The 14,239-nt window shown below is 36.2% G+C and overlaps 1 non-coding gene across 1 annotated transcript; it reads left to right on the top strand.

Moving 5' to 3' along the window:
• The first annotated feature begins 8,238 nt into the window (after positions 1–8,238).
• On the top strand, positions 8,239–8,344 carry LOC121144423. The gene has a single exon (XR_005881777.1). It is a non-coding gene; the product is annotated as a U6 spliceosomal RNA (small nuclear RNA).
• Positions 8,345–14,239: the final 5,895 nt, after the last annotated feature.

Genomic DNA, 14,239 nt, shown 5'->3' with positions numbered 1-14,239 from the left:
TCCATGTATCTTATCAGACCACCATGCCTTAAAACTAGAATTCAACAACAATACAAATTGTAGAAAACCTACAAACTCATGGAAATTGAATAATGCACAAATGCACCATCCCTGGGTCAAAGAAGAAATAAAAAAGAAATTAAAGACTTCCTAGAATTCAATGAGAATGAAGACACAACATACCCAAACCTATGAGAAACATTGAAAGCAGTGCTATGGGGGAAGTTCATAGCACTAAGTTCCCACATGAAGAAACTGGAGAATAGTTCTACTAGACAATTAACAGTACAGCTGAAAGCTCTAGAACACAAAGAAGCAAACTCCCCCCAGGAGGAGGAGATGCCAGGAAATAATCAAATTGAGGGCTGAAATCAAAAAAGTGGAAACTAAAAAAACAAAAAGAGTCAATGCAACGAAGACTTGGTTCTTTGAGAAAATCAACAAGATAGACAAACCTTTGTCCAAACTTACCAAACAGCAGAGAGTGAACATTCAAATTAACAAAATTAGAAATGAAAAGAGGGACATAACAACGGACTCTGAGGAAATTTAGAGAATCATCAGGTCACACTTTGAAAACCTGGACTCCACAAAATTCGAAAATTTAAAGGAAATGGATGACTTCCTGGATAGCTATCACTTGCCAAAATTAAAATCAAGAACAGATAAGCAATTTAAATAGACCTATAACCCCTCTGGAAATAGAAGCAGTCATCAAAATTCTCCCAACTAAAAAGAGCAAAGGTCCAGATGGCCTCAGTGGAGAAATTCAAAGAACAGCTTATACCAATTCTTCTCAAAGTATTCCATGCAATAGAAGCAGAAGAGTCTTTGCCAAACTCTTTCTATGAGGCTTCAATAACCTTGATCCCGAAGCTACACAAAGACACAACTAAGAAAGAGTATTTCAGAGCAATATCCCTCATGAACATTGATGCAAAAATAATAAAATACTGACAAATCAGATCCAAAAACACATCCAAACAAACATTCACCACGATCAAGTAGGTTTTATCCCAGGGATGCAGGGATAGTTCAACATATGAAAATCCATCAATGTAATCCACCATTTAAACAAGCTGAAAAACAAAAATCACATGATCATCTCACTAGATGCTGAAAAAGCCTTTGACAAATTCCAACACCCCTTCATGGTAACGGTCTTGGAGAGATATGGGATAACAGGAACATACCTAAACATAATAAAAGTTACATATAGTTAACCAACAGCCAACATCAAACTAAATGGACAGAAACTCAACGCAATTCCTCTAAAATGAGGAACAAGACAATGCTGTCCACTCTCTCCATACCTTTTACTTGAAGTTCTAGCCATTCCCATATGACAACAAAAGGGGATCAAGGGGATACAAATTGGGAAGGAAGAGGTGAAACATTCACTGTTTGCAGATGATATGATAGTTTACATAAAAGACCCAAAGAACTCTACCAGAGAACTCTTACAGCTGATTAACACCTTCAGCAAAGCTCAGGCTACAAGATCAACTCAATAAAATCTGTAGCTCTACTATATACAGATGGTAAAAGGACTGAGAAAGAAATCAGAGAAACATCAAACTTTTCAATTGCCACAAACAACATAAAATACCTTGGGGTAATGCTTACCAAACAAGTGAAAGACCTGTATCGCAATAACTTAGAATCTTTAACGAAAGAAATTAAAGAAGCCCTCAGAAAATGGAAAGATCACCCATTCTCTTGGAAAGGTAGGATCAATTTAGCAAAAACGGCAATCCTGACAAAAGCAATCTACAGATTCAATGCAATTCCCATTAAAATCCCAGCACAATTCTTCACAGACCTTGAAAGAACAATAATCAATTTTCTATGGAAAAACAAAGACCCAGGATAGTCAAAGCAACCCTGTTCAACAAGGCAATGTCCAGAGGCATCACCATCCATGACTAAGCTCTATTATAGAGCTATAGTCCTGAAAACAGCTTGCTATTGGCACAAAAATAGACAGTAGACCAATGGAATTGAATTGAAAACCCTGATATTAACCCACACATGTATTAATATCTGATGTTTGACAAAGAATCTAAAAATATACAATGGAAAAAAGAAAGCATCTTCAACAAATGGTGCTGGCATAACTGGAGGCTGACATGTACAAGAATGCGGTTTGACCCATGTTTATCGCCATTCACTAAACTTATGTCCAAATGAGTCAAAGACCTTAACATAAATCCATCCACACTGAACGTCTTAGAAGAGAAAGTGGGTGGTATCCTTGAATGAATTGGTGCAGGAGACAGCTTCCTGAACATAAAACACGTAGTACAGACAGTGAGATCAACATTTAGTTAATGGGACTGCCTGAAATTGAGAAGCTTCTATAAAGCAAAGGACACAGTAAGCAAGACAAGAAGTCAGCCTACAAAATGGGAAAAAATATTCACTACTCCCATAAATGACAGAGGGCTGATCTCCAAAATTTAAAAAGAACTCAAGAGGCAAGTCTCCAAAACACCAAACGATCCAATTAAAGACTGGGCTGCAGAATAAATAGAGAATTTTCAATAGAGGAGACTAAAATGGTTGAGAGGCACTTGAGAAAGTGTTCATCCTTAGCCATTCAGGAAATGCAAATCAAAACAACTCTGAGATACCATCTTACTCCTGTAAGAATGGCTAAAATCAAAAACTCCCATGACAATTTATGCTGGAGAGGATGTGGCAAAAGGGGAACACTCCTACATTGCTGGTGGGAGTGCCAACTTGTTCAGCGACTTTGAAAATCAGTATGGAGTTTCCTCAGAAAAACATACCACAAGACCCAGAAACGCCACTCTTAGGCATATATCCAAAAGATGCCAATACATAGAACAAGGATGTCTGTTCCACTATGTTCATAGCAGCATTATTTGTAATAGCCAGAACTTGGAAGCAACCTAGATACTCCTCAAACAAAGTGTGGATAAAGAAAATGTGGTACATTTATACAATAGAGTACTATTCAGCAGAAAAAAACAATGAAATCCTGAGATTTGCAGGCAAATGGATGGCACTAGAAGAAACCATTTTGAGCGAGGGAGCCCAGTCACTAGAAGAGAAACTGGCATGTACTCTCTCATGTATGGATTTTAGACATAGATCTGGGGAGTGCCAATCTACAGTCCCATGGCCAGAGAGTCTGGGAAACAGAACCTTCGTTCAGTGGCTGATGGAAGAATAGGCAGAGTTCTACCGCTAAGCACTGAGCTGAACTCAAGAAAGCCAATAACAGAGAGGGAGGACTGATGACCAAAGGTATTACGACTAGGCTGGTTTAACCCCCTGAAACAGCTGACCTGACAAGGGATAGCTCTTGAATCCCAGACTGATGTCTGGGAATCCAGCATGGGACTGATCAAGACCCCCTGAATGTGGGTATCAGTGAGGAGGCCTAGGTAATCTATTGAGACTTGAGTGGTTAATCAGTATTTATCCCAGGTATACAAATGGACTTTGGACTCCCATACAACAATTTGAGATGCACTCTCACCCTGAACATTTGTGGGAAGGTCTAGGCCCTGCCCTGGATGAAATGACAGACTATGGACACCCCCATGGAGGGCTGCACACTCACTGGGGAAATGATGGGATATTGGGGGGGCTTTGGTAGAGGTCACGGGAGGAGGGTAGGGAAATGGAGGAACCTGGAACTGACTTGTGAAGCAACCTTGTTTGTAATTTAAATTTAAATTTAAAAATAAATAATAAAAAGAAAAAGGAAAAATAATATGACCACATAAGTAAATAATCTAATATCTCAATCATACTGAAATTAGGATTAACATACTATAATATTGATGTATTAATGTAAGTTGTAGGATAACTATATCATCTCATTATACTAAGGGATGTTAATGTTGGTAATACTCCTGGTGTGCATTAGAGTTCATCTATGTCTCTAACTAAAGATTAACTTTCAAATCACATCCAGTAATATGTGTCAGTTAACCAATATTTTATGAGGCAAAATATCAGATTTCTTATCTCATAGTAGAGTTCATCATATCATCTAAACTCATTTTCTTAATGTTAGCATAATGCCAATCTAGTATCTTCATAAAGCAATTCAGCCTAATTTCCTTTCTGTCAGTTGAAGGTTCAGAGCTACAGCACAAGGAAATTATATTACATATATACTAGATCTCTGACATTTTCCTCATGGGATCTATACTGATAATTTCATGAATCTTTAACCCTCCCCCCCAATACTGGTAGAGAATGCAGTTCCTCTCATAAAATTCAGTAAAACATGGAGCTCTTAAGAGATCCCTTTAGATTCTTAATGAGCCTATAAACGCTTTACTGAAATAATTTATAAGGCTAAGTAACTCATTCAACACAACACTGTGGGCAATTTAAATAGGTGCTTCAGCAAAATTCCAAGCCTCCTAAGTCACATACCTGAACACATTATTCCACTTAGCACTAACTGCTTGCCTGCAATCGCACAGCTACCCTCATCTTCTAAACCTGATAACTTCTTACTGATTTTATTATATTCTTAACTTCTGTTGAGAATTCCCTGTGGAATTTATCCATTTATCTTTTGTTTGCTTTTAGATGTAAGCACTTTATATACTAATTTCCTTTTTGCATCAGCTGTAGTAATTATTTTAAGAATGTTACATGCTCATTGTGCCTGTCAAATTAAAAGTCCATGTCATAGTATCTAACAATATTATGCTACCATAAACCAAAGAGTCATGATGAATAGGGCAAGAAAGGGAGGACTTGGGGTTTTAATCAAGATGCACACATTTTCCCAGAGCATTACAACTAAGCAAACTGAATAGTCCTATTATGCTTAGCTGTAGAGAGAGTAATCATAAGGGATGACCAGGGGAATTTAAAGGAGTAAATTAAATCAACATTAACTGCAGGAGACTGCTCCACATATATGAGTTCTCACATTTCTATCTAATCACATGCTTATATTTTGCTCTTATGTGATAGATGTGACTTTAAAAGTAGCATGATGATTGATGCATACTCTTTTTCTATAGCTTTCCTATATCAAATGGTACATAGTTTTATATTTTTCTTCTTATAGTTAACATTGGAGACTTATACTTTTACCCACATATGTTTTAATTGCCAGCAAGTCTTTACAAATAGGACTTATATCATTCTCTACTGCTTTGCCATTTCATTGAGCCCTGTATTATTGGAAGTATGATTTTGAGGGGGTTCTGTTTATATGTTTTTCTTATTGGTTGATGAATAAAACACTGATTGGTAGGACTAGGAGACAAGGAGGATTCTGGGAAGTACAGTCAGAGAGGAGTCATTATGTAATCCCAGTAAGTAACATAGTTGTGCAGAAAATGCCACTAACTAACATAGAGGTCTGGAGGTCTGTCCAGAAAGGCAGGAAGTGAAGTAATATAAGAAGAGACAAACAGGAATTCACACTTGTCTCTTCTCTGCAGAGATGTTGCAGGCAAAGGAGTTGCAGGTCCAGCATTCCCAGTAAGCCAAGACCACATGGAAATACATGGAGTAGTAGTTATGGGTTAATAATTAAGTCAAAGCTAGCGAATAAGAAGCCATAGTCACCTGCCAAGAGTTTCATAATTAATATAGTATCTGTGTGCTTCTTTGGGACAGGTCATGGAACCTGCCTGTTCAGAAACATTCATGCAACAGGTATATATCTTTACTACTTGGTTGTGGATGCAATTTTAACTTTTCCTGATTCAGATTAGTGGAGTTATTGATCAGAACAGGTATTTGATTATATATGTACTGAGGTTATATGATAAGAACTTTCAGAGATACACTCATGATTTATATGCCTATACTATAATAATTAATACAGCATGATCAGACATCTATAGGCTGATTCATGTCTCAACATGCAGAAACAAAATAATTCATGCATGTTTATTTAGCCATGCTTAGATATTTATGAATTTGTAATATTCATCTCAATAGCAAAATCTAAAGTATCAAAACTCAAGGTAAGCTTTCGAAAACACAGTACTTTCAATATCTATTATATTTCCTTTGCCCTAGAATTTTACAGATTTCATAATATTTATAAAAGATAATATTTCTAATTTATGTTTGTGTTGTTATTCATAGACTATCAAAGTTATTTTATGCAGAATTTTAGATAAAAATAACCACTATATCATTATGATATAAGTGATTACATGAATTAATGATGTGTGTAAGATAGATGGTGCTAGATTTCTTTAGTAGCTGAAAAAATTTTGATCATTATGGTTTTGGCCATGAATCAAGATTTAACATACTCATAAATTTATCAGATCAGATCCTTTGTTACTTTCATTAAGTTTTGACCATTGATTTTCTATTTCCCCTTCAAATATTTCTAATATCACAGGCAGACCTTGTCCTAAAATATGTGAGTTGCTTGTACCAATCTCCCTTTTCCTTTAACATTATGGAAAAGTAGTAACCAGGTATAGAATTACAAGTCTGTAACCCCAGGAATGAAAAGGCAGAGGCCTTCATGAGCTACATTGTGAGTTCCTGGTCACTCTGAACTACATAAGATGCTGCCTTCCAATAGAACCAAGAAAAACAATAAGAATTACTTCAAAGATAAAAGCATAATTTACCAACATAAGAAGTGGTAGCTATACCAATTTAGACAGTGTTATTGAGAGAATCATAACGTATTATATGTGAGTTTTCAGTTGCTGTGATACAGAATCATGACTAAAGCAAATTATGCAATGGTATATTTTGAGTTGTGACTCCCAGATGAATGTCCTTATAGTTCCAGGTAGGCATGGCAACAGGCTGTCACAACAGGAAGGTAAGAGATCACACTGAAAACACAAAGCAGACAGCAAACTGGAAGTAAGGAAAGGCTATAGAAACAAAACCCAACACAAATGACTTCCTGTAAAGTCCTTTGTCCTCTAAAGACTTAATAACCACCACAAACAGTGCCATTAACCAGGCATTCAGTGTTCAATACCTGTTGGTTTTTATTCAAAACATACCTCATGCCATCTCTGTTTCTTATACTGTTTTGGGTAGAGTACATGATTTTCCTTGTACAGAATCATGACAAACTGTGAAGGCAATTCACAATCTTTGGGTTTTCAAAGCAGAAAAATACAATGAGGACAAACTTGTCGTGTTCTGAGATGCATTTTTTAAAGTGAATCTTCAGTATTTTCTAAGAATACTTCAGAAAAAGCCAAATGATTTTAAAAGAAAATTTCTTTATTTTTCATCATGAGATTTTTAACTACATGTGGTGGATTCACTGTTAATATTGTAATCTACTCCTGGGATACTTATGTTAGTAAATCATTTCTTAAACACAGACCAATGCTGAAGACAAAATTCCTATAGAGCCTCTTATTTTTGTACTGCCTAGTCTGTGATGTCGACTCTCAATTTTTTTTGTGCTGATATGAAACAAAATTGGTCCGTTCTTGTCCAATACATTGGATAAATTTTATTTTGATTGAATGTGACCACGTAAGTTACATTCTAGGAATTTCCTTGTACAAAAAAAAACTAGAGCCAGCAATATATTTAAGTCAAAACCCAACATTGGAGTTCCCAAATAGATGGGATCAACTACTCATCTCAAGATGCCATATGTCAGTCATGTCAGAGAAATATATATTCAATGTGGCATTTGTTTACTAGTTCCAATTTTCTTTTGTGAGAGTTGAAAGGGACTTTGATTTTATATAAAAGTGAAATGAAAATGGGTTCTGAGATTTGCATAATTCACAGAGCACGTCATTTTATTCAGGCCTATATCTGATCACTGTGTCAGTTTTGTGGTGTGGTAGATACATGTAATTATTCTCATCCCTGGAGGGGAGCAACCATCATGGGGAATGTTCTGTGCATATATTTCTTTCTGGTTAATGAATAAAAAACTGATTGGCCAGGCAGGATTATAGGTAGGACTAGGAGACAAGAGGGATTCTGGAAAGTATAGGCAAAGAAGAGTAATCATGTAATCTCAGGAAGTGACATGGCTGGTCAGAAACTGCCAACAGATAACCATAGAGGATTGCATGTCTGTAAAGTCAGGCAGGAAGTTGAATAGTTGGGCAGAATTAGAATATAATCAAGAGCAAATAGGAAATTGTTCTATTCTTTTCTCTGTGGAGATGCTGAGAAGTTATGATACAACAGGTAAAGGAGTTGCTGGACCAGTAAACCAAGACCATGTAAAAATGCTTAGATTAGTAGTTATGGAGTAAGAATAAGAAGCCCATGCTCACTTCAGCAGCACAAACACTAAAATTCGAATAATACAGAGAAGATAAGCATGGCCCCATGCACATGGATGATGCAAATTTGTGAAGCATCTCAAATTTTTAGAAAAGATGGTAAGACAACAATATAAAAACACATTCAACGACAGAAAACCAATATGACACAACCAGAGTCTAGGGACTCTAACCAACAAGACCTGAGCATCCCAATGCAGATGAAGCAGAAGAAAAGGACCTTAAAAACGACTTCATGAAAATAGTAGAGGAACTCAAAGAGGATATAAGAAAATCCCTTAAATAAATGGAAGAAAAAACAAACTAAAAAATGTAATAAATCAACAACTCTCTTAAGGAAATCCAAGTAAAACATTCAACCATACAAAACAAACCAAAAAATGTAATAAATCAACAAGTCTCTTAAGGAAATCCAAGTAAAACATTCAAACATATAAAGGAAACAATTCAAACAGTTCAAGTCCTGAAAACTGAAATAAATACAATAAAGAAAACACAAACTGAGGGAATGCTAAAAATAGAAAATCTGGGTAAATGATCAGGAACTATAGATGTAAGTATAACCAATAGAATAAAAGAGATTGAAGAGAGAATCTCAGCTGTGGAAGTCTCATTAGAGGATATATATTCATCAACCAAAGAAAACCTCAAGTCCAACAAATCCCTTACACAAAATTTGGGACACCATGAAAATGCCAAACCTAAGAAACACAGGTATAGAAGAAAGCGAAAAAATGTTGCTCAGTGGTAAAGAAAACATATTCCACAAAATCATCAAAGAAAATTTCCCAAAACTAAAGAAAGATATGCCTATGAAAGTTCAAGAAGCTTGCAGCACACCAAAAAACTTGAACACAAAAGGAAGTCTACTTGCTACATAATAACCCAAACACCAAACTTACAGAATAAAGAAAAAATTTTAAAAGCAGCAAAGGAAAAAAAGCCAAGAAACATATAAAGGCAGACCTATCAGAATTACACCTGACTTCTCAATGGAAACTTTGAAAGCCAGAATATATTGGATAGATGTCCTACAAGCTAAGGGATCATGATGCCAGCCCAAACTACTATACCCAGCAAAGCTTTCAATCACTATAGATGGGGAAAACAAGATATTCCATGACAAAACCAGATTTAAGCATTACATATCCGCAAATCCAGTCCTACAGAAAGTACTGGAAAGAAAACTCCAACCCAAGGAAGATAACTACATTCACAAAAACATGGGCAATAGATAATCCCACAATCCCAAACACCAAAAGAAAAAAGGGGGAAAATCCAGAAAAAATACTACCACCACTACCAAACCCAAAACAAACAAGAATTAACAATCAATGTTCATTAATATCCCTCAACATCAATGGTCTCAACTTACCTATAAAAAGACTAACAGAATGGATGCAAAGACAGAATTCATCCTTCGGCTGCATACAAGAAACACATCTCAACTTCAAAGACAGATGTTACTTCAGAGTAAAGGGTTGGGAAAAGATTTCCTAATCAAATGGAACAAAGCAAAAAGCTGCTGTAACAATCCTAATAACTAGAATATTAGATTTCAAACTAAAATTCATCAAAAAAGATAAATAAGGTCATTTTATATACACCACAGGAAAAATTCATCCAGATGAAGTCTCAATTCTGAACCAAATGCTAAGGCACCCACATTCATAAAAGAAACATCACTAAAGCTCAAATCACACATAAAACCTCACACACTTATAGTGGCAGACTTCAACATCCCGCTCTTACCACTGGACAGGATCACTAGACAGAAATTCAACAAAGAAACAAAGGAACTAACTGTTATGAGAAGCTTTTTCTTTGCTAGCCGCTTTGGTTTATCCCCCGCCAGCCGCCTAGGCTCTGCCTCATTGCAGTCCCCAAATAAACACACAAGATGCTGTATTATTTATGAAGCTGTTGGCCTTGCTTGTTTCTTCCTGGATAGCTCTGACTTAAGTAATTACCCCATAATTGTTAATCTAAGTATGTCTCTTACCGGAGAGGTTTACAGGCTTCCTACCCCAATGGCGTTACATCTCGAACTCTCTTGTGTTTCTCCTTCCCAGAATCCTCCTGGACTCCTAGCCCCACCTATCTAGATTCCTATAGGCTCAACTGTACTTTATTGACAAATAACAGGCAAATAACAGGACTTTCCCAACATCTCCTCTTTTCTGTTTAAACAAAAAGAAAGGTCTTAACTTTAACACAGTCAAATTGTATATAACAGAACAGTTATCAAGTAAGAACATAGTTACAATATTTTAGCAAGATTTAAAGAAAATATCATCTATCTCATTCTTGTGAGTTCAAAGTCCTATATGTAGCTTATCTTTTATCATAACTAAGGAAAACTATAATTATAACTATCTGTCTTCAACTCCATCAAAGACCACAGAAGGATAATATATAAACACTAGGATTGATAGAGACATCTTACTGCCTGGACAGTCACCCGAAGTTCCACTGTAACGTTGGGGCATCCATCTTCAGCCCATAGGCCATAAAGTGTCTGGAACACTTCTCAGCAAAGCCGGAAATTTCAGAACTGTCCATCTGCATCAGCAGTCTGTCAGTCATTTTTCTGTGTCCTGCAGAAAGTCTCTTAGACTCTTCCATGAAGCAGGAACCCTGTAAGACTGAGTTCAACAGTCACTTTCCTGTGGGTCCTGCATGTCCAGATTATACAACAACAGTCAAACAGTCTAGGCAAGAGCAGTTTCTTGCCCAAATGGCTAATCTTGCCATGTTGAAAGCAAACTCCATAACAAGTGTCTTCGATGCCCATCTTCCTCTCAGACATAATTGGTGCTGCCAGGAGTAGACATTTCTCATTGTAAAGAAAAACCCTAATGCCATTTTCTGAAGGTCTTTGAAAGGTTTGAAGACTGTTTATCTGTCTGAAATACATTTCTATCTATCTAGAAAACCTAACTTACCTAACTATAAGTTCTGACTATTATAAGTAACTATCTATAGTCTGTATTCAATTATGCATTACATTTTAAAAGATCAGTATAAGCACAATACTTAATCAAGAGGAGAAATATACATATCACAAAATTGACCTTGAATTTGTATCAATAAATGAAAAACAATACCTATACCATAATTCCCCTTTTTACCATTAAAAGGAGATTGGTTGTGATCATTAACCAATTATAAACAATCCCATTTAAATGAAAACAAAGCTTTATAAACAAGATGGGAATTGGGACGTCGCTCATTCCAAACTGCTTCCTGCTGGAAGGGGGCGCTGTTTTTACCATGAGGATCATGACAAAACTCAGAAACCTGTATAAGTCCATATTTTCGGGGTCTGTAAAGCTGCATCATCTTAACTGTCTCAATTTTTGGAACACCTTGTCCATTGCTTCTGGGGGTCTTGGTTCGTCGAACCACAGAAGCCTGGAAGGAATCCTCAGCTTTTCATTTTCTGTAGAAACATAAGCAAAAACTCCTTTTCCGAGTAACATATCCTTATACTTAAATTTTGAAGTCAAGGCATTTTCAAAAGATAGAAGTTGGATTAATTCAGCAGCATTTATAATCAATTGTACTTTAGTAGCTGTTCTTTCCTTAGCAATCAAAAAACTGAAAAACATAATAGTGTACAGTATCCAGACTCTCTGTGTATTTTCCATCTTTACGTGGCTTATTTATTAATCTATTATTATTATTACTCAATTTCTTTCACTTTTATTTATTTTTCTCTGAGACAGGGTTTCTCTTTGGAAATCCACCTGCCTCTGGAGTAAATCCTACCAGCGTGCGCCACCACAACGCCGGCTTTTGTATTTATATACCACTTTGTTGTTTCATTTTCTCTCTCAATCTCACGTATATTTTTAAACACACTGTAAACCTTTAGAGGTTTTTCTTCATTTAAGTCTGACTTTACTGTAAATCTTTATGTTTTTCTGGCCACGTGTCTTATCTGTAAAACCGCGGCAGTTTTAAACTGACATTTTCAAGATGGCGGGCGTAAGCGTGACTGCAGCTTACTGCCTCAGTCCATGCTGACCTCCAGCAAAAGCTGCCACTTCCAGCTGTACATACACACCTTTTAATCATTAGCAGAGTCTCTTAAAACAACCTTGCTGGTTTTTTGTTTTTTTTTTATGCCGAGTCAGGAAGACGCCAGTAAGCGAGCCGCATGAATCTCGGCTTGTGGCTAGCAAAACAGAGCACACCTGAGAAAAATACTGCTACCAAAAATCTGTGCTTCTCTCTGTTCTTCTGTTTCTAAAATTCCTTTAAAGCTTTTGTTATTTTGTGTGGGAATTCAGGATCCCACTCCTGGTCACCATTCTGTTAAGAGAAGCTTTTTCTTTGCTAGCCGCTTTGGTTTATCCCCCACCAGCCGCCTAGGCTCTGCCTCATTGCAGTCCCCAAATAAACACACAAGACGCTGTATTATTTATGAAGCTGTTGGCCTTGCTTGTTTCTTCCTGGCTAGCTCTGACTTAAGTAATTACCCCATAATTGTTAATCTAAGTATGTCTCTTACCGGAGAGGTTTACAGGCTTCCTACCCCAATGGCGTTACATCTCGAACTCTCTTGTGTTTCTCCTTCCCAGAATCCTCCTGGACTCCTAGCCCCACCTATCTAGATTCCTATAGGCTCAACAGTACTTTATTGACAAATAACAGGCAAATAACAGGACTTCCCCAACAACTAACAGAAGTTATGACACAATTGGGATTAACACACATCTATACAACATTCCATTCAAACACAAAATAATATATCTCCTTCTCAGCACCACATGGAACTTTCTCTAAAGTTGGCCATGTACTTGGCAACATAGCAAACCCCAACAGATATAAATATTGAAATAACCCCGTGTATCCTATTGGATCACCATGGTTTAAAGTTAGAATTCAACAACACAAATTGCAGAAACCCTACAAACTCATGGAATTTGAACAGTGCAAATTCATACCATTCCTGTGTCAAGGAAGAAATAAAAAAATTAAGATTTCCTAGAATTCAGTAACAACAAAGACAAAATATACCCAAACCTTTGGGACAATTTGAAAGCATTGAAAGAGGAAAGTACATAGCACTAAATTCACACATGAAAAAACTGGATAATAGGGAAACTAGAGAATTAACAGCACAACTTAAAGCTCTAGAACAAAAGGAAGCAAATTCACCAAGGAGGAGTAGATACCAGGAAATAATCAAATTGAAGACTAAAATAAATAAAGTAGAAACAAAGAAAACAATACAAAGAAACAATGAAATAAAAAGGTGGTTCTTTGAAAAAAATCAATAAGACAGACAAACCTTTATCCAAACTGACCAAAAGGCAGATAGAGAGCATGTTAATTAACAAAATCAGAAATGAAAAGAGGGCTATAGCTGCAGACACTGAGGAAATCCAGAGAATCATTAGGTTATAATTTGAAAACCTGTACTCCACAGAATTTAAAAATTTAAAGGAAATGGACAATTTCCTGGATAGATATCACTTACCAACATTAAATAAAGACTACATAAGCACATAAGCAATTTAAATAGGCCTATAACAACTAATGAAATAGAAGCAGTCAAAAGTCTCCCAATAAAATAAAAACAAAAAGAAAAAACAAAACAAAACAAAAAAAAACCAAAAAACAAACCCCAGGGCCAGATGGTTTCAGTGTAGAATTCTACCAGAAATTCAAAGAAGAGCTAATTTCAGTACTCCTCAAACTTTTCCACACAATAGAAGCAGAAGGCTCATTGCCAAATTCTTTTTAAGAGGCTACAATAACCTTGGTACCCAAGCCATACAAAGACACAACTAAGAAAGAAAATTACAAAACAATATCGATTATGAATATTGATGCAAAAATACTCAGTAGAGTATTGGCAAATCAAACCCAAGAGGACATCAGAAAAATCATCCAACATGATCAAGTAGGCTTCATCCCAGAGATTCAAGAATGGTTCAGCATATGAAAATCTATCAATGTCTTCCACCATATAA

This window comes from Mesocricetus auratus, unplaced genomic scaffold, assembly GCF_017639785.1.
Source record: "Mesocricetus auratus isolate SY011 unplaced genomic scaffold, BCM_Maur_2.0 Super-Scaffold_100015, whole genome shotgun sequence".
In the NCBI taxonomy this organism is placed as follows: Eukaryota; Metazoa; Chordata; class Mammalia; order Rodentia; family Cricetidae; genus Mesocricetus; species Mesocricetus auratus.
Note: the sequence above shows the minus strand (reverse complement) of the source record. Positions and strands in the feature narration are given on the sequence as shown.